We start from the raw sequence: 22,782 nt of genomic DNA, 5'->3' as shown, positions 1-22,782 counted from the left end.
GGATATTTTATTTGGAGATCAAATGAACTTTTTGAACTTGGACAAATCTATCGCTTAATCTGTGAAATTATGCTAATGTATAGACTATTTTTTCTGTGCTTTCATATTAATGAGCCTTTATCTTATATTATTGATCTAATTAGAAAGCAATGAAATTAAGGAACCCAGAAATCTGTCATAGCAAAAATCTTATGTAGAAGCTAAAATGTCACTTTATTTTTTGTACCAATATGTCTCAATCATTGACAGGAAATTTACAACAATCTCTTCAGATGAAATCTTATCCTCCCCTAAGGCATGTTCTCTCTTCAAACATAGAATGCCTATGTACCATAAAATATTAAATCACTGAAATATGTGTTATTATTTTATACAATATGTAATTGAGAACTCTCTTACTTTGTATATAACATGTAAAATGGCCATTTCCCTAGTTCTTTGTGAAGAATTGCTCGTATCAGTTCTGCAGTATTCATAGTCCATAAAAGGAAGCCAGAGAGTATAACTAAGTCCACCATCAAATAAGCTAACATATAATATGAAACACTTTTTATGTCATATGTATTAAATGGTTTCTAAGGCAATAATCTTCACATTAGAGCAATTTGCTTTCAAATAGCAAAGCCTAAGCATATGTATCAAAAATGCTATTGTGACTAAACGTAATTAAAACTGAGATTGATTATAATTCTTTTCTAAGGAAAATGTGCTCTTCTGAAGACTATCAAGGCTTTAAGGCTTTTCTGAAAACATGTGGAAGTTTAGACTCCTAAAACAGAAATGTTAATACAATTTATATTGGCATTCCACTGAATGGACAAAATAGTCTAGGAGATATATATATTTCATATACATACACTAAGATATCTGTGAGTATTAAAATTTTAAAATATGCGTTCTTTTCTTTTCCTTTCAATTTATTATTATTCTCATAAGTGCATCATCTTTTTCCTCCTGTTTAATAAAACCTTATGTTTGGTCTTTTTTTGTTATCATATAAAATCATTTCTACAGGATGTCTTTTATCAATTTGGCTTCAAAAATTTCAACTTGCAAATCTATAATAGAAAACAACAATTATTATAAGTATATAATGAATCATATCCTCATGAACATAATTAATTTATAACTTTTGGAGTACCTCAAAAATAGAATTTATTTTCAATAACAAAAAAGGAAAAAAAGTAGTCATGTCTTCTTATAATGATCTGAAATAAAATTACCTCCATTGTCCTTATAAAAAGCAATATAGTTTTCAACATTGTTTAAAAAGAATGTGAAAATAGGTTGAAATAACAAAGACTCTTATTAAAATGAACATGTACAGTTTGATTCAAATATCTTTGTAATTTCAAAAATAATGATGCTGAATCAGCAACAATTTTAGATGTGGGTGTAAAGTGGTGGTTTTCAGTGTCCTTAGAGAAATTTTTTGAGTATGGGTAAGCATTGATGAATACTTTGTTATGAATAGGATCTTCCAGTTTAGGGAAAATATATAACATAAAATAAGAAGAAATAAGAAGATAAACCTCTTCCCATTTGAATGTTATTAAAAGAAAATTTTTAAAAATTTCATATCTGAATATATGCTTTTAAAGCTTAAAGTTGGATAAAAATATACATGTTTAAATTTGGAAGTTTCCAGTTTAACCATGTATAAAATATAGACTTTGTTTTAGTATGCAAAAAGACTACTAATGCAAAGTATCAGAAATAGGCTAGTTTTTACAAAGGGGATTTATTTGGGGTAAAAACTTACTGTTTTGAGAACATGAAATGTCCTCTTCCAGGTCTCTGCTTTCCCTCCAGAATCTACCATCTGCCAGAGCTCAGCTGTGAGCAGCCTGGCATAGGGCTTGTTTCTTTCCAGGCTTCCTCTCTCAGTTTCAGCTGCTCCACTTTCTTCAGAGATGAGCCATCTGCTTGATCCTTACAGACATATGGCCCATTGCTCCCTGGGCCTCGGCTCCTGTAGACTCTTGGGACTTCTGTTTCCTTGCGGTCCTCTCTCTCACATGCCAGGATCAATATTTCCTTTTCCTGTACCTCTCCCTCTGTGTCTCCATTTATATCAGGCCCAGCAAGAGGGTGGGGACTCAATCTGAGGCAGGCCTCACTGATGTCCAGTCAAAAGGGTCTCATACCACAGGACTGGATTAGTTTAAAAACATAATTTTTTCTCTTTTTGGGATTCATAAAAGAGTTTCAGAATATCACAGATTTGTATTCATATTATTTTCTGAAGATGAGAGCAATTTGCAAATGTTTGCTTTCTACTTTATTTTATCCTATTTGTAAGTGATTTGTTTGTTTTAAAACAGGTCTTTGCCTCATTCCTAATACTAATTTTATTTTCTTTTTATATCAGAGAGCATTACTGGATTAAAAACATGTTTTCTCCACCTAAGGGAGAGTATTAAAGGCAAGAATTAGAAATACAAATAATAAATGATGGCTTGTGTATTGACAAGTTAAATTTGATAGGCCCAGATTATGCACTTGAATAAGTAAGTTGAGTTCAGGAAGAGTTATAAGCTAAAAATACAAATTTGAGAAACATCAAATTTGGCATGGGATTTAAGTGAAGGGTATCACCACAAAATCAGTTTTGAGGGTTACGGTTAGGATCACTCTCATTGAGAAGAATAGGGAAGTTACAACTTGGCCTTTGAGGTCAAAAGGAATTTGGGCAAAAGTAGTGTCAGAAATAATTGCATTGAGACAGGAAATAATAGTATGGAAAAACAAAGGGGGGTGACACGGGGGATGTTAGATGACAGAGGCAAAGGGAGGTACTTTAGAGAGAGGAAGCAATAATTGTCTGGAAGTGGGGTGAGGCTCACATTGAAGAAGCAATGTCATCAGGAACGAACTAGCCTTAACATAGAGCAAGAAAGTGAGAAAAATTTATTTAGTATAGAGGCAATTTTGCTGAAGACTAAACTTGAGAAAAAAATGTGGATGGGTAAAATTTAGATTCAGAAAAGATCTTGGAGTAGGAAGAGACCTCATAGATGTTATAATCTAATTTTAATAAATTTGGGACACCTTTTCACTATGCAATTATTAATCATCCACATCTCTATTTGAATATGTCCTATGACTTTCTCCTGTACTATAGAGCAGCTAATTCTAAAACAGGGTCATTTTTCTAAGTTCAGAAATCCTTCCATCTTCCTGAAAATCAAACAAATATCTATAGTTTCCAGGCTCCCCATTGTTGAAAGTTCAATTGTTTCCTTATTGCTGATACCAAATTGAATCTGCTTCTTATTGCAACAATCAGATTTAAACTATCTGACTGCTCTACCCTCCTCTCCTTCCCATTTCTAATGCTGAACATTTATATATCATTTGGTTACTTGCTTTGACTCACTGATGACTTCATCAGCTGACAGCCCTAACAGCTGACATCATCCCAAGCAACTTGAGTGTGGAAATGACCAATTCTTTGATCCCCCTATCTCACTCCCTTCTACTTCCACATTCCTCCTCCACACATAGTTTATATTCCAGGTTTTGCCATTATATTTATTATTACTCTTTAAAAATATCCTCAACTCTCTTGTTCTTTTCACTTAATGTCACACTCACTTGGCAAGTCTCAACTCTGGACAAATCCTGCTCTGTGGTTGTACTACAGAACCTAAATATGGAATAATAGATCCATGTTCACCAAATTCAGTTGGGAGTCCACAATACACACCAGAAACAGTTTATCCAGTAGGTCTACTCAGCTATTTTCCAAAATGATAATTATATATCTTACCCACTTAAATATCTTACTACTTCTCCCTTCTCTGTTTATCTCAGTGGTTGATGGTCACTACATAATCATTCTGCTACCATCTCTACAAGTTGATCTGCTGCCCTCCCTGCCAATCACAATGGAAACTCCATTCCTCTCCTTCCAAGTCCAGCCCCTTCTTGTGTGCTCCTCTCCTTCCATTGCTCTTCTAGTTCTTCTCTTTGATGCATCTTCAACAGCTTTTATCTACTGCACATATTCTCTGATTGTTCAAATATGATCCTTCAAAATTTTTTATCTTATAACAAAGCAAAACATTCCTTGCCTTGACCTCATATTTCCCTATAGCTATTGCTATTACTTGTCTTTTTTATTCTCTTTCCCTTCATAGCTAAAATTACTCCTCCCCTTCCTTCTTCCTTTCTCACTTTCCATTCAATCTTCCACCCATGCTGTTCTAGGGTTCTGCTTCCAATGTCATCAGTTATCTTTTGCTAAATTCTACATATTCCTATCTACTTTAGTTCTCAGCATTGTTTTTACACACCTGACCACTACTTTCTTCTCAAAAGATTATATCCTTTTGGTATCCAAGAGTAGTGGATACATATTCCCAGGCTCTAAAATTCAGGTGTATATAATAAGTAATTCTTTTTACTTATCTCATAACTGGAAGTAGCTTCCTACTAAGTTCCCATTCTGCTTGTTGACACAAAAGTTGACTTAACAAAAGTGAATTCAAAATAAACTCATTAATTTGAAGTTTTCTCAGGCATTTCAGGTGTTAATTTAGTCAAAACAGAATTGTTCATCCATCTCCTTTTTCCTTTCTTTCTGGATTGATTTTTATTTCTGAAAAATTTATGTAGTACAATGATATCAGATGGTCCTGTACTGGCACGTTGCAATGCATAATATTGTCCCATATCTCTACCACATTGGCATCTGTTGAGTTTTGTGTATCGCCATCTGGTTTTTTTGACACACATTCTATATGACTATTTGTTATAATTTCCTCTCATCATGACCATGGATCTCTTCAACATCTACCTGTTCTCTCTCTCTCTTACCTGGCTGTCTTGTTGTCAGTAGCAGGAGGAAATCTTGTCGCTCTTCCTTGCTTCTCAGGAACCAAAGGTGACTTGCTTGGTTGTGTTTTCTTCCCTGGCAGCAAAGAGACACATCTTTTGCTCCCATTTCATTTGGGATGCTAGGAAAACCCAAAAGAATATTTCTTTATACTTTCCCAGAACAAATTAAGAGCAAATAAACTCTTTATTCTTGGATTGCCAAATTGTTCTCTGAGTCAATATCCCTTTTATTTTTCACTGGCTGAAGAACAGATAGTGCTGGGCATAGAATCCCTTCTTTGGTCCCACCAGGGCCAAACTGTTAGTTTCTCTCCAAAAAGTTGTTCCATCCTTCTTTGTTCCAGAAAGAGTTATTATCTTTTTATTCCAATGAGGGGAAGTAGTGATTTAATTTTTCCATTCTTAGAACTCTTATTGTTCCATTAGGAACATAACTTTCATTAAAACAAAAACCAAGGATTCAATGTTTTTTCAGGATGAACCTATCTTCAGCCCAACCCTCCAAATATCCCACAGGTAAAATTTTAAGAAATAAAATAAAATTTTAAAAAATCACAAAACACTCATGGAAACAAGGCATCACAAGCTAGAATTTCCACAAATAAGGGACGGAATATAATATCTGGATATATTAAATAAATGTGCTTTCTAGGCTACATAAATAAATGAAGGTACTGAAAAAGTAAGAAAAGAGAAAAAAATATTTTAAAGAAAATCAAGAAGATTTAACAAAAGACTCAAGAGAATTATTGATATTGAAAATGACTGTTTTTGGTTGGGTTGACTGGAAATAGAAGTTTGCAGCCAGAAATTTACTTGTATTCCCAGGAAAAACATGTCTAGGGCAGTAAGTAAAGGAAGACTGGGCAGAAGACAAGTGATGCAGAGACAAAAGAAGCCTCAGCTGATCTTACCATGAACTCAGCTGCTAATCACTCCTAAGTTTAATACTAAAAACAGATTTCTTTTTAGGGCTTTTGTCTATTATATACAACTTTCTTATTGACACTTCCACATATATGACTTTCAGACATGACAACATTTGCATTTTCAAAATTGAAACCTGAGATTTCTTCCTTGAGCTATTTTCATGCTCACTATATCAGTAGATAGTACATTTATTGAAGTAGTTCTTCATTTCTGAAACCTGGGAATGAGCCTAGAGGCTTTTTTCTCCCTTGATATGCCATATTTAATCCATAAAGAAGCTTTGTGAATTTTGTTTCCAAAGGAAATCTGGAGTCCACTTGCCTCCACATGCACTGCCACGATTCTAGCATAACCCATCACTCAGTTTTGGGCATGGACTACTTCAGTAGTATCTTTCTGGACCCATGTCTGCTTTTCAAATAAATTTTCCACAAAGTGATCTGAGTAATATTTTCAAGCAAAAACATTATGTCACTGTAGCCTGTAATCTTCAAGGAATGAAAAGTACAGACACTTAGGCAATGAAAAGGTGACTGAGTCCAAACTTTTGGACTTATCACATACAGGAGGGCGAACTATTATATCAAACAAGTGCTAGAGATAACTTTTTGTATAGATAAGGCTACCTTTATCAACTTTACATAAGGATTTGTTTACTTTGCTAAATAGTTTCTTTTAGAGCAGTGTTTGGTGATTTCATCACATCATAAATCATGTTTTTAAAATTAATTTTAGTTTTGAATTTTTGGTATCATTATATATCAAGATAGCAGTTATTCTGTATGGAGTGAATGACTTTTATGTTGTTTTGCATGGGTGTATTCACTTTGTGAAAATTCACTGATCTCTACACTTAATATTGTGTGCTTTTCTTAATAGGGTATAATTTATTCAAAGTTTCCCGAAAATGTCAGTTAAGGAATATGAGGGAGATTTTAGCATATAAGCAGTTTGGGCTTTTAGTTAAATATGCTAAAGATTTTTTAAAAGTTAATTTACATTAAGAAACTGCTATAAAATTCTACTAATACATGATGGTGTTATTTGCCACAGTTTTTTCCCATCATATTACAGAAAAAAATAGCATGTATTGTTTGATATTTCTAAGACAGCATATGGAATCTCTTCTGGGAGAAACTGCACAGTAGTAAACATTACTTAATTTATATTTCGATTTTTATAAAAGCAAAAATTGGTATAACGAGCCAAATATGGACATTATTCCAAATTAGCCATCTGCCTGGCTACATATGAACCACTTGTTCATTATTTTTGGTTCTATTCCTTACAGATAACTTTGAGGGAAAAACTTTGAGTTTTCATAGAAAAACAAAACAAAACTGCAAGCCATAAGATTGTTTGATTCGATCTTGCTCTTTGATCATGGGCATTCCAATAGATTATACTTGCCTTAGTTTTCCAACCTGTGCAAAGAGCTACCACCCATAGACTGTAATGGTTAGAAGGGGAAATGAGATTACAGACATAAAAATTCTTTAACAACTCTAAAGTTCTGTGTAATTTGGTTATTGTAACCATCTAGACAAGGATCAAAAGCATAGACACTGGGGTCAGATAATTCCATTTCACTTCTGACTCAGATACGTAATAGCTAGTTGAACACATTACTCAAGTCTCTTTCAGCCTCACTTTTCTCATCTCTAAAATGATCTTGGAAACTAATGTAAGTGACTTCTGTGGAAGACTCAATAAGATGAACATATCTGAAGAATTAGCATAGTGCATATAATATAAAAGGTGTATTAAATGATATCTGATATAATAAAGTTTCCTTTAAAAGGGAGAGGAAAATCACAATCATGATCCCTTAGAATCTCCCTCCACTTTTCCTATATTTACTGTGATATGCTAATTAAACCATTGTCCCTAAGACATTGTTGACCTTGCCACATGCAGAGAATAATTCATACCACAAAAGCAAAATGGCATTTTACTGAAAGTTTACCTTTCCTGGAATGTATGTATTTTGTGATTCAAGGGGTCTATTTTTATGATTTTCTATTTCTTCATGGTGGAATGAAATTGACCATCTTACCTTTTTAGGGTGGTCTGTCACCTATTTGCATTGTATCACTATTTCTAGGACTATGTATTTTAGGATATGATCTGACCGATTCCATTTATCCTACCACTGAATAATAGGCAAACTGCAGATTAGACCATTGAGATTTTTATTAACAGAAGTGTTCATTGTGAATCAAATAAAATTGAGAGAATATTTTTCATATGTACCTTCAAAAACATTTTTAATTTTTTTCCTGTGATTTTTTTCTACTCTTAGAACTAGCCTTGAGGTACAATAGTTTTATGAACTAAATTCCTTTTTTCCAGACTCTAGGTAAAGAGCAAACTTACTGCTATTTTAAAATTGTATTTATCAATCAATCCTATAGCAATCAGAATTAATTTTGTGTGGAATCCTATGAAGTTGATTTCTTTGGAATGATAAACAATATTTTAGTTTTATTCCTCACGTATAATGTGATTTATCTTGTTCTTCTTTAAAGAAAAGCTGAGGCTACTTTGCTGGTAAGATAAGCTGCCAAGATGAAAAATCCATGCTATAATGTCAATTTGCAATACTTGTGGCTTGAAGAATATTTATGGCACATGTGATTTATTTCTCAATCAGCTACGATTTAACAAAGAAACTATACCATGATTAATCTCCAAAAAATGTTGTGAAGTAGTTTACTTTTACAAATTTTGACAGACCAACATAAAGCCTGTCATTTCTAAAGGTGTTATTAGGAACAACAGTAAGCACAATGGTTATTGAAGTTTTATAGAGTGAATATTTTAAATTACAAAGAAAAAAGGCAACACCTGGGGAAAAATAAAACAGATACAATATGACTCTCTTGAGAATGGTTTCATGGATGATAGGATCGATGGAAGTGATTTAAAACACTTTTTTACATGGCTTTTTAATTAGATTAAGCTTCTACTCTTCATATACATGTCATCCTGTCGAATCCTTCTAACATCCTGTAATCTTAATATAGATTTTGTTTTTTAGATTTAATATATCTTAATAATTAACTTGAAAAAATAAGTTAGTTGACATGAAAATTCAAGAATGTTAGAGCAGAGCTTATGTTTTAAATATCCTGACCCTTGATTGTGGAAAATGACTTTTTGCAATTCTTCAAGTATCAACCCCAAGAAAATTTGCTATAGATTAATCTCTCAATATTCTCTTTTTGATTGTACTCTATTCATATGACCAAACCTTTTAGACCTGGCTCTGCTGAGTAAGTCCTTGGCTTCCTTACTTATACAAATTTATTTTGTTAATGATAACATCTATCATTGAAAAATTGCTTGCACCTGATGTAAATTTCCCTTGCTTTCTTGTAAAACCAATTTTAATTTTCTTATAGTTATATTTTAACTACAAAAACTAACCTAATAATTGTAGAATTATTCTGTTACAAAAATATCATATAAATTTATCATAATGATTCATCTATTAAAAGTATAAAGCCATTAAAAAATTGGATGTGTTTAATTATTGATTGAAAGATATCTAAGATAAAGTGTCAAGACAGAGGAGTGAGTTAGAAAAGTGTGTTTATATAATTATTGTAACAGTATGTATAAATATATTTGTAAAACAGATAATAATGTTAAAACAATTTTTATGTACATAGAAAAATGAAAATAACAATGCCATGATATGCATCAAACTAAATAGTCATTTTGTGAGTGAGGTTACAGTTAAATTTCACTCATTTTGTTCTATATTTGGGAAAATTTCTTTTTAAATAGAGAGCAGTGTGTTTGTAATAAGATATGGGAAAAGATTAGAGCCATATATATCCATGTATTAGCAATGATTAAATCTAAGAGATATAATTGTAAGTGATCTTAATTTTTCTTCTTATGTTTAAAATATTTGTCAGTAGATGAGAATTATTTTTGCAATGCACGGGTCTTAGTTTTGCCAGGCTATTATGAAAAATACCACACAATGTGTTGGTATAAATGAAGGGAATAAACTGACCCATGGTTTTGAGGACAAAAGAAATCCAAAATTGAGGCATCAGGAAGGTGGTGCTTTCTCCCCAAAGTCTAATAATTCCAGTGCTGAATGCCAGTAATCCTTGGGATTCTTAGCTTGCATCCCTGCCTCACATTCACATGGCGCCTCCTTTCTCTTCGGGTTCTGTTGACTACCTTCTTCTAGCCGCTCCTGGTAACTTTTTCTCTATGTCTGAATTTCTGCTGCTTATAAAAGGCTCCAGTAATCCAGATAAAGGCCTACCCTCATTTATACTTTAACTAAAAATAACATCTTGGAAAAGACCTATTTACAATTTTCATACCGACCTGAATGTGGATTAGGGTAGAGTCATTTAAAGATTAAATTTTAAAACTCCCTTATTTATGACAATTAGTTAAAAACTCATTCCTAGTAGGAAATATGTCCTTTTAAAAATGGTGAGCTTTTTGGAGACATTAGCAAGATGGCAGCAGAGTAAGGCGCTCCTAGAGTCAGTTCCTGCTACAGGGCAGTTAGTAAACACACAGAGTTATCTGGGGCTAGTTGAAGCACCTATCTGGGGTCTCCAGGAGACCAAAAGAGCATTCTGCAGCATCCTTGGGAAAATGGAAGGAGGAGATTGTCCATCTGCAGAGAATATTCATACGTAAAGCACTCCATGCCACTGAGGTCAGTGCCCATCTCCATTGGAAGCAAAAGTTACCTTGGGAGCTTTTCTGCAGAAGAGATTGAAAGCTCCACTTCCCAAAAACAGAAGAGGAAGATACAGTTGGGCATCAAGTTCAGTGGCCGATGAGTAAATTCAGCAGGTTAAAGTATAATCCCAAGAACAGCTAAAATTTGAAACTGTCCAAGTCAGAAAGAAGCTGGTACCACCATTTTAACTCCATGCCTGGCATGAGGGGAAGCAGGGCAGACTGAAAATCACAGTCCTGGTAGTGATCAGCTTCTTTCTATCCAAATCAGATTGCAGGCCTAGTCTAGGCTTCAGTACCACCTCTGTCAGGGAGGAGGCTGGCGGAACCTGCACAAGTTTATCCAGGTAACTGCAGGTACATTCAGCTTGCACAGACTGAATAATCAAAAGTCTACAGGGGCAACTGTGGTTATCTTGGACCCACACTGCATAAATTGCTGCCCACACCTGCAGCTCCATCCCTGCCAAGGCAGGGGAGAAAGGGACATGAAGCTTCATCAGTCTCTCTGGGCAACTACAGTCTAGAACTGCACTACTTGGACTATTCCACACAGCTGTGATTCTGTTCCTACCCCTGGCAAGGAGAAAGTTGGGAGAAGCTTCATTGGTGCCTGGGGCAATAAAGGCAGCTTGAGGCTCCACAGCTTATAGCACCAATTGCATACGTGGTTCCTCTTTTACAACCAGCAGGGGAGAAAGGTCAGGAAGCCCTAAACTAAAGAGAAAAACTGCATCCAGAATAAATACTCTAGCAAGCCAAATGCCAAGACACCAACAAAAAATTATATTTCACACCAAGAAACAGGAAACTATGGCCCAGTTAAAGGAACAAGATATGCCTCCAGATGACATAAAGGAGTTGAGACAACTTATCTAGATGTTCAAACAAATGTCCTTAATACATTCAATGAGATGGCTAAAGACATTAAAAATATTAAGAAGACATTGGATGAGCACAAAGAAGAATTTGAAAGCATACACAGAAAAATAGCAGATCTTATGAGAATGAAAGGTGCAATAAATGAAATTTTTAAAATATTGGAATCATAAAATAGCAGTTTTGAAGAGGCACAAGAAAGGATTGGTGTGATTGAAGAATGGCCTCCGAAAGTGAGCATACAAAAAGAACAGATGAAGAAAAGAATGGAAAAAAATGAACAAGGTCTCAGGAAACTAAATGACAGCTAAAGATGTACAAACATGCATGTCGTGGGTGTCCCAGAAGAAGAGAAGGGAAAAAGGACAGAAGGAATAGTTGAAGACATAATGGTAGAAAATTTCTCAGGCCTATTGAAGAACATAGATATCCATGTCCAAGAAGCACAATGTACTCCCATCCAAAAAATCTAAATAGACCAACTCTGAGACACATACTAATCAGGATGTTAAATGCCAAAGACAAAGAGAGACTTTTGAGAGCAGCAAGAGAAAAACAATGCATAACATAAAAGGGATACCCAATAAGATTAAGTGCTAACTTCTTACCAGAAACCATGTTGGCAAGAAGGCAGTGGTATGATATATTCAAGGTACTACAGGAAAAACTTCCAGCCTTATATCTTATATCCAGCAAGATTGTCTTTCAAAAATGAGGGTGAGATTAGAATATTCACAGATAAACAGAAACTGAGAGAAATTCTAAGCAAGAGGCCAGATTTTCAGGAAATACTAAAGGATGTGCTAGAGCCTGAAAAGAAAAGTCAGGAGAAAAAGGCCTGGAAGAGAGTCTAGAAATGAAGATTATATCAACAAAGGTAGCTAAAAGCGTCAAAAGAGTGGTGAAAACAAAATATGAAAGATAAAACTCAAATAGTAAGGAATTAACTCAGCCAATGATGGAAAGACCTTGTACTCAGAAAACTGCAACTCAGTGTTAAAAATAAAATAAAAAAGGGCTAAATAACTGGAAGAACATTTCATGCTTATGGAGTGGAAGACTAAATATCATTAAGATGTCAATTCTGCTCAAATTGATACATAGATTCATTGCAATCCCAATAAAATTCTACCATATTATTTTTTAAATTGAAAAATGAATATCAAATTTATTTGGAAGGGAGAGGGGTCCTGAATAGCTAGAAACATCTTAAAAAGGAAAAGTAAACTGTCATCTCCATACTTTAAATCATACTAACTACCTATAGTAGTAAAAACAACATGTACTGGCATAAAGACAGACACTTAGACCAATGGAACCAAATGGATAGGTCAGAAACAGACCCTCATATGTACGGTTAAGTGATTTTTCACTAGTCTGTCAAACCCACACAGCTCAGGCAGAACAGTACATTCAACAAATGGTGCTGAAAGAACTAGTTATCCATAGCCAAAGAAGGAAAGAGGACCCCTATCTCATATCTGATCCAAAAATTAACTCAAAATGGATCAAAAAACTTAAAATAAAAGCAAGAACCATAAAGCTCCTAGAAGAAATTCTAGGATAATATCTTCAAGACCTGGCAATAGGTGGTGGATTCTTAAAGGAGATATGAAGAGGACTGAGATGGACTACTGATGTTTAATATATGTAGAAGTTTTAATTAGCTCTATTGTAAAAGTTTGGAAATATATAGAGTGGATGGTAACACATAGTGAGTAATAGCTAGTTTATAAATGGGAATGTGGCTGAAAATGGTAGCCTAGGGATATAAATGCCATTTGACAGAATGCTAGAGAATAATCTAGAAGCTGAATAGCACAGTAAACCAAGAGGTGGATGAAAATAGTGGTTGATGGTACAGACTGAAGCGTGTCCTTTTTGAGCTAGAGCAAATGTACATCACTACTGCTGGGTGGTGGGAATGTGGAGAAGCATGGGGAAAATGTTAACTGGAGTGACCTATGGACTGTGGTTAGCAGTAATAATATAATATTCATGCATCTATGCCAAAGATGTACTGTGTTGATAATGCAGCAGTATGGAAAATATGTGCCAAATGTACACTATAGAAGTGGTAACAATCAGATGGTATTATCTTATCTGTAAAAAATCCTCCACCACAGTGTGGTGTATTGATAGAGGGGTGTTGTTTGGGGACTCTACACATGTGCATGATTGTTTTACAAGTTTACAATTTCTCTCATTAAAAAAAAAACATTTAAAAAATAATGGGGGCGGGTTGGGGAAAAATGCATCAAATATAAGATAAGGACTCTAATTAGTGTTAAGATTTTGACAATATTCTCTTGTAACTTGTAACAAACTTCTCACGATAATGTGAGGTGTTGGTGGAGGGTTTATGTGGGACCCCCATATAATATTATGTATGTTGCTTTGTAAGTTCACAACTTTTACTATATACTTATTGTTTACACATGTCCATATATAAATGATATAAAGAAAATAATAATAGAGTGGGTTAGGGGAAAATACTTTGGTTAGTAGTAATATTTTGAAAGTGCTCTTTAATCATTAGTTAAAAATGTTTAACAACAATGTAACATGGTAGGATGAGATACCGAGAGTCCTTTATGATGTTATGTATGTTTGTTTTGTAAGTTCACAACTATTATTATAGACTTATTATTTATGTATGAGAGATAGACTTCAATAAATTTTAAAAATGGTTAGCTTTTACTTCAATTAAATAAGCTCATCAATAAACAACTGAAATTGTGTGGGCATTTCCAAATCACCAAACCAAATGTAATACAGCACAGTTATTTTTGACTTGTAAAGGGTCTCTCCAATTGATTTCAAGGAGACTGGCAATTAAGGAACTTTCTTTCTTTCTTTCTTTTATTTCCTGTTTGCCATATATTTATTTTTATAAAGGGTCATAGGTAATGGAAATGGAAAGACAACATATCTTCTTTCATATAAACTAGGGAAAAAGTATGTTAAAACATTTGTTTCTATATGTAAGTATAAAAAAATAAATGTGAGAGAAGATGTTTATCTAGTATTCAGTAAGTCCATGTTGTACACATTCTTTTGCCTTATATTTTAATAATGTGTTTAAATCATTCTTTGTTATGTACCACATGGACATTAAGTTTAATTAATTTGTATTTAAAGTCTTAAACCATTAAATATGCATGATTTATTTCCTAATTGTCCTTTCAATTTTTCTTACTATTTGTTGTTTTTCTTTAGCTCTGACTTTTCTTTGCCTCTTCAATCATCTCCAACAATATTTAAGAGCTCTGATAGCTAATAGTAAATCAGAGGACATTTTCTGGATCCAAGCCAATCATAATGTATAAGTAATATTTATGTATACCAACTTTGCCAACTACTGATCGGTACATAATGGAAGATAAATATACACTATTTTACTATGAAAGCTAGACAAAGCCAAGCCATCTGACTTTTTGTGACCTAATTTTTACATAGCTGTGAATTATTCTCATAATCATGCTATATCAAAATGATTTATTAATTCTTTTGGCATTTTTCTCCTTGACAGCTTCTCAACTGCTGTTACATCTTTTTGCATGGGTAAGTACTATACTATTTTGCAATTCTGAGCTGAGTTTTATATGTGGAGACTTCATCTATTTTAAGCATTTAGAGCCTTCTAAAGTGGAAGAAATTAAATTTAACACTGTCAGAAAAAAATATTTAAGGGTTTTAGAGAGATAAGAATGAAGAAGAAAAATGAATTTTGGAATGGGAATATAATGGAATCTTTCGAAATATTTAACTCTGAGTGGGTTAAAATATAACTTATTACACAGTTTTTAGAGGCTATAACATTTTATGCCAAAAATAGAATAGACTTTTAAGACTATTGATATCTCTTATGAAAAGAAAATGTTTTGATATAGAAATATTTTGCTATCATGTTTAGAAATTTACACTTCTGCTTATTTGACATCACCTTTACATATCAAATTAATTTTAAATTGGTCCACAATTAGCTATAACTATGAATTCAAGGTGGTATCTGTTTAGCCATCTATGTATCTATGTAATGAATACATTTTTAATTCCTTGCTGTCAAATTACATTTTATATAATTTACATAACAAGCATATTATAACACAACCAATAGAAACAGAACAAAACCATTTGAAAGGAACATTTAAATTAGCAAGCACCAGTTAAATATATTACTGGAACTGAGCCCTAAATAATACTCTTTTCCTACAATCAAAGGCATAAAAAGAGAAAAGTCTTTGTGTTCTCTAATTCCCTTTGTCTAGGGAAAAAAAACGTGTACTGTTCTTGAATGTGGACAGACCTGTTTCTTCATGCAGTTGTGATGGTTAAGCTCATGTGTCAACTTGGCCAGGTAGTGGTGTCCAATTGTTAGGTCAGACAAATACTGGCCTGATTGTTACTGTGAAGATCTTTCATAGATTTAAATCATCATTAAATAGATTGCATCTCTGACTGATTACATCTGCAATCAACTGAGGAGATTGCATTCAGCAATAAGAAACATCTCATCCAATCAGTTAAAGACCTTATAAGAAGAAATGATGATTTCAGCAGTTAGAAGGGAGAATTCCCATCTCTACTTCAACCACCTATCTCTCTCTTTCTGTCTGTCTCTCTCTTTCTGTCTGTCTCTGTCTTCCTCCCTCTCTCTCTCCCTGTTGATATGTCTCGTCCATCGTTTCTTTAGAGAACTCTGATTAACACAGTGATGTATCCAATAGAAATTCACACATATAAAATACAGTGGGTAGTATCATATTGTCAGCTATATATTTACACAGAAATTGTATCCAGATGAGCAATTTATAATTTTGGCTCTCTATCTGACCTGTTACCTGTATATTGGCATTCCATCTCTATAGATAATGTGGACTTTATTTACTTCTTCGTGATCTAAGTAGATACACTTAGCTTAAAAATTTAAGAAGGTGTACTTTTGATATTCATTAGATGATGTCACTCAAATTTCAGTTGTCTCCTGTTGTCAGTTGTTAAGTATAGACTGCTTTTATTATGTTTATTTTAGTGCTAGTGAAAACACATCTAAAGGAACATATTCTCTGGCATTGTTTAGAGAAGGGTCATATGTTTCAGACCCTAGACAATCTTCTGTAAACGTTTGGGCTGTGATTATATATTTCTTCAACATTTCAGGTATATCCTATAATATTAATAGAAGTAAACTGAAGGGTTAATTCTCAGGCAGATAGGAAAAATACAAATGGAGTGTAACTTGGAATCAGTTTCAGTCTTAGAGCTTGTTTGATATATTAGAATTCTCCACCACCTTACGAGAAGAACATTTCTATGTGGTTCCATCTTCATTATGAAAAAGAAAAAATTTGAAAATCTGGTATACGCAAATATTAAAGAAGTAGTCTCCTCAGTTTCAATCTCTTATTTTACATTATATTATACTGTAAATAAGTTTATGTAGGTAATGTCATAGGATGTAGGTATTCTGATTTCAAATCACTTGTTTCACTTCATTAACCATTATCTAAGATCCTTTTAAGGTCAGTGTTATAGTTGGCTTTCAAACATTCAGTTACTAAATAAACTAAATAAATAACTTACTGATGCTAACATTATTAAAATAAGATTTCATCAAAAGTAATTCTTTTTCCAAAAATTAGCACTATTCATTTTTACTTAGGAGAAGTCATACAAATGAATTAACTTTAATTTGTGATTTTCCTTGCTGTATATGTGGAGGGGGCACTTAAGCAGTTATTGATTAATAGGTTTTTATTATATTTGACTTATTTATGGAACTATTGATTAAGTAGCTATTATAAGATGAAGGATGTGGAGGTCCTAATATACATCTCTGAAAGTAATAATAATAAAAACATTGGATCACCTTGTTTTGGGAAAAATTGTTTATGAGCAAAGATTAATTTCAGAAAAGTATTGGCGATGTCTATAATTGCATCAGAGACTAATCAGTAAAGCTTCAGAATTTGGGGAGAGACAGCACTGACAAGGAGGTTTTTAAAATCTGTTGTGTAAAACACTTAAAACATTGTGAAATCATGGTTTAAAGTGATTGATTGACTGTTGGAATACTAATTTTCTATTAACGCTTTTAATCAAAATTATTTATAATGGTTAAAAAATATTTTTGGCCATAATTAATGGAAATGTTTAATGTTTGAACCATTTATGCATTTGTGGAGGAAATTTATGAAAATGTATTTTTTTTCAGGTTTGGGTTATTTAGCATCATATATATGTCAAATTTCCAATGTGTGGGTATAATATAGAACAAACATATGTTCAGATAAGATTAAAAAATTAAATATTCTTGCACAGGAACTTTCTGTCACTTATCTAATGCCTCAAAAAAATGCCTTGGTTCTATTTTGCTTTCTCTTTTAATTGTTACCTAACAAGTAAAAGATTTGCAAACACACAGTTAAAAAATCTTTTCAGTGAAGAGCAATTTAATTACTTTTTTCTTACATACTTACCTGGGAATTTTATTGCCATCAATATATATTTTTTATTGAAGCTTCCAGAAAGTTAAAATAGATTATTAGTATTTGGAAAAATTTAGTAGAAATATTTCTCAGTTGAATACAAAAAAATTATAAGGAAAAAGAGAGTATCCTAACAAAATTTTCAGGGTGAAATAGAGAGTTTGTTTCCAAAATGGGAATGCTTTAAGTGACTCTAGAGAAGAATTGGACTCCAAAAGAATCTTACTAAAAAGCAGAGCAATGATGAATTTGCTAGCACTAGTTGTGTGATATTTTCAAAATTCAAAGAGAAAGAGAAGCCAACTTTCTCAGCCAATTATATAAATTAGTGAATGTATATTGTGTGAGAGGGCTATCAGTATATAAAAAGTTGGATAGACCTGGAATATGAAGTCAACTTCAAGTCAACACTGATATCTCTATATTCTTCTCATGAAACCGAAAAACCCCAGGATTTAGCATGTGCCAGAATATGGTGGATATATGTTTTTTTCCCATGAATAGAAGGGAAAATAGGGAATACATTTAGGTGAATGAAAATGAAAACACAAGATACTAAAACTTATGACATGCAGCAAAGGCAGAGCTGAGATGGAAATTAACATCTCTAAATGCTTACATCTTAAAAAATGAAAGTTTTCAAATCAGAGACAACCTCAAAACTGGAGAAAATATAAAAAGGCTAAAACCAAAGCAAGAAGAATGAAGAAAATAACAAAGATTAGAATGGTAATATATGAAATAGATAATAATAATAATAAAACAATGTAGAGAATCATCAAAACCAAAAGTTGTGTTTTTGAAAAGATCAATAAAATTGACAAACCCTTAGCTAGAATGATGAAAATGCACAAATAATGAAAAGGCATGTATTATTAACAACCTCACAGAAATAAAATGGACATTATGAGGATACCGTGAGCAAATGAACACCAACAAATTCAATAAACTAGATGAAAAAGACAAATTTTTGGAAACACAAAATTACTTACACTGACACAAGGAGAAATAAAAGATTTCAAAAGATCAACAACTACTAAAGAGATTGATATCTAATAAAATCCTCCCAAAAAAGAAAATCCTAGGACTAGATGTCTTCATCTAACCAAACATACCAAGAATTAGCACCAATTATGCTCAATCTCTTCTAAGAAATTGAATAGGAGGATGTACTTCCTAATTCAGCTTACAAGGCCACATCACCCCATACCAAAGCCAGAAAAAGGTACCACAACAAGAGAAAATTACAGAACATACCTTATGACTATAAATGAAAAAACCCTCCATAGAATACATGAAAACGGAATCCCACAGCACATTAAAAGAATTATATACCAGGACCAAGCTGGATTAATCCCAGGTATGCAAGGATGGTTTAACATAACAAAATTTCTTTATGTAATATACCATATTAACAGAATGAAGGGGAAAAAAAACACAATCATCTCAATTGATATAAAAATGGCATTCTACAAAATTCAGCACCCTTTCTTGATAAAATCACTTAGAAAATTAGAAGTAGGAGAAAACTTTCTCAACATGATATAGGGCATATATGAAAAATGCAAAAGTAACATCATACTTAATGGTGACAGACTGAAAGCTTTCTCTCAAATCTGAAACAAGACATGGGTGATGACTATCATCACCGTTATTCAGTATTGTACTGGACGTGAAGGTGACAAGATCTTAAATACAGAAAATCTTAACAAATTCACAACAAAGTTCCTAGATCAAATAAACAAATTCAGCAAAGTGGCAGATATGATACCTAAAAATCTGTAGTCGTGTTTCTATGCACTAGTAACGTACAATCAGAAGATATTTCAAGAAAAAAATTCCATGCACAATAGAAACTATAAGAATCAAATATCTAGAAATAAATCTAACCAAGGATGAAAGAATTTGTACACAGAAAACTACAAAACATGGCTAAAAGAAATCACAGATGACCTAAATAAATAGAAGGATGTAATATGTTCAAGAATAGGAAGATTAAATATTGTTAGAATGTCATTTCTACCAACAGTGATTTACACATTCAACACAATCCCAATCAAATTTCCAACAGCCTTCTTTGCAGAAGGGAAAATTCAATAATCATATTTATATAGGGCAAAGGGTCCTGAACTGCCAAAACCATCTTGAAAGGAAAAAATAAAATTGGAGGAATGACACCTGCTGATCTTAAAATTTTATTACAAAGCCACAGTATTCAAAACAGCATGGTACTGGCATAAGGACAGACATATAGACCAATAGAATAGAACTGGAAGTTCAGGACCAACCTGCAAATTTTTGGGCAAATGATTTTTGAAAAGGGGGTGAAGACCATTAAATTAAGAATAACAGTCCCTTCAGTAAATGATGCAGGGGAAACTGGACATCCATAGGCAAAGAAGGAAGCTGGATTCCTATATCACACCATAAACAAATCAACTCAAAATGCATTACAAACCAGATGTAATGGGGAAGCATCTGGAAGATGTTGTTTAAGGCAGTAGTTCAGACTTTACACCTAAAACATAAGCAACAAAAGAAAAAAATAGATAAATGGGACAGCATAAAAATTAAAAAATTTTTTTTTGCATAGCAAAGTACTTTATCCTGAAAGTAAAATGACAACATACACACTGGGAGAACGTATTTGAAAATGGCAAATCCAATAAAGGATTAATATCCAGAAAATATAAAGAAATTTTACAACCGAGAAACAGAAAGACAAACAAACCAATTTTAAAAAATGGACAAAAGACTTGAATAGATATTTCTCCAAAGAAGATACGCAAATGACCAAAGAGCACATGAAAATATATTCAACATTATTAGCCATTACCGCAATAAGATTCTATTTCACACCCACTACAAAGACTACTATTTTAAAAAAAATAAATAATTACAAGTATAAGAGAGGATGTGGAAAAATAGGAAAACTATTTCATTGCTGGTTGGAATGTAAAATGGTGTAGCCACTATGAAAGATAGTTTGGAAGTTTCTCAGAAAGTCAAGTACAGAGTTTTATATGACCCGGCAATCTCAATTCTAGTTATACACTCAAAAGAATTGAAAACAGGTGATCAAATAGATATTTTTCACACCAGTGTTCATAGTGACATTATTCACATTGCCAAAGACAGAAGCAACCAAATTGTCCATTAATAGATAAATGTATAAACAAAGTGTGGTATATGCACACAATGGAATATTATTCAGCTCTAAAAAGGAATGACATTTACAACATGGATGAACCTTGAAGACATAATGTTGGTTGTAATAAGCCAGATACAGAAGAACAAATAGTGTATGATCTTACTGATATGAAGTAATTAGAATAGGCAAACTCGTAGAATCAGCATTCAGAATATAGACTACCAGGTTATGGGGTGGGTGTAGGGAATAAAGACTTAATATTTATTGTACAGACCTTATATTTGGGATGATAGCCAAGTTTTGTTAATGGATGGTGGTGATGGTAGCACACTGTGAACGTAATTAACTGCACTAAATTATGTGTTGCAATGTGGTTAAAAGAGGGAATTTTAGGCTATGTTTCCATTTTAGAATAATTTTTTTTTATCTATGGGGCTCTACAACACAAACAGTGAACACTAAGGTCAACCATAAACTATAGCTAATAGTGCAAATATAAAAATGTTCTTTCCTCAATTATAACAAATTTACCACACTAATGCCAGGTATCAGAAATAGTGTGCCATATGAGAACATTGTGTTTTATGCATGATTTTCTGTAAACTCACAACTTCTCTAATAAAAAAACGCTGAACAAAATATGGTAGACATACGTCTTTCAGATGAACACCATATCTTCACCGTTAAAACAACCCAGTTCATTCCAAATATGTTAATTAGTAGAGATCCAGCTCCCTTTCCTTTAGAATTCCTACCACCAGCATAAGGATCTATTTCTACCTTGATCAGAGAGATTGGTTTAGGAGTGTGTTAATAGACCATGTTAGGTCAGTCAAACTTTGTTCCACAACATTTTAAAGAGCAATCATAAAAGTTGCTATCTTTTTTCTGGGATTGGTAATATAGTTTGATTAAAACTTGTAGCTACTCTGAGCAACAGAGGAAAGCAAAGCTGAGATAGAGATGGAGACAGAGTAATGATGTAATGATATAAGATCTAGAAGCTATTCAGTAATGTTAGCTAATACATTCACTTTTTTCTTTTTTGTCTATTATTGCTTTATCTAATATATATAAAATAATATATATAATTTATATATATTCTTATATAAAGTATATTTTAGTGAATCAATTAACTATTGAATATGATACTTTGGGACTTCCAGGTGATTTCTGATACGGACTTGAGAGTAATTAGGCTGAGTCCAAATATTGTTTTGGATTTTCCTTAACATTTCTTAAACTAGGGGAAATGAGGGATAGAGATATATGTTTTTACTTTGTGTTCAATTTTTTAACAGATAAATTCTTTACCATGAAAAGACCCAGAGCAGAATTATATTTTTTCAGTCTTTGGTTGGCTTCTAAAGAATGGACTTGAATTTCACCTTCACCTCTTCTTATGTTTTTGTTTGTCTTTTAAGATCTTTGGAGGAGCTGAATCCACAGTTCTTCTGTTTATTGAATTACATGAGGTTAGTAATAGCTGGGCTTATGATTCTACCCATATTACGTCACCGTGACTTCTTTGGATCCACTTTTTTTTTATTTGAGAGGTTGTAGGTTTACAGAAAAGTTGTGCATTAAATACATAAAATACAGAGTTCCCATACATGACCCTATTATTAACAACTTACATTAGTATAGTATATTTATTACAATTCATGAAAAGAACATTTTTATAATTGTAATTGTACTATTAATGGATTTATTCTTTTTCAAACTATAATAGAAGATATCATCAAAGCATGGTGTGCTATATAAGTA

At 32.9% G+C, this 22,782-nt stretch overlaps 1 protein-coding gene across 11 annotated transcripts in view; it reads left to right on the top strand.

Annotated features, from left to right (window-relative positions):
* The window catches only part of MGAT4C (MGAT4 family member C), a 926,873-nt gene that overhangs the window by 87,216 nt on the left and 816,875 nt on the right, over positions 1-22,782 (top strand). For all 11 annotated transcript variants that reach the window (XM_071218988.1, XM_071218990.1, XM_071218985.1 and 8 more), the window contains exon 2: positions 14,906-14,937. The gene's annotated coding sequence lies outside the window, so the exon portion shown is untranslated. The remainder of the gene's footprint in view (positions 1-14,905; positions 14,938-22,782) is intronic.

This window comes from Dasypus novemcinctus, chromosome 12 (assembly GCF_030445035.2).
Source record: "Dasypus novemcinctus isolate mDasNov1 chromosome 12, mDasNov1.1.hap2, whole genome shotgun sequence".
NCBI lineage: Eukaryota > Metazoa > Chordata > Mammalia > Cingulata > Dasypodidae > Dasypus > Dasypus novemcinctus.
The sequence above is the reverse complement of the archived record's forward strand: the minus strand, read 5'-3'. Positions and strand labels throughout refer to the sequence as shown.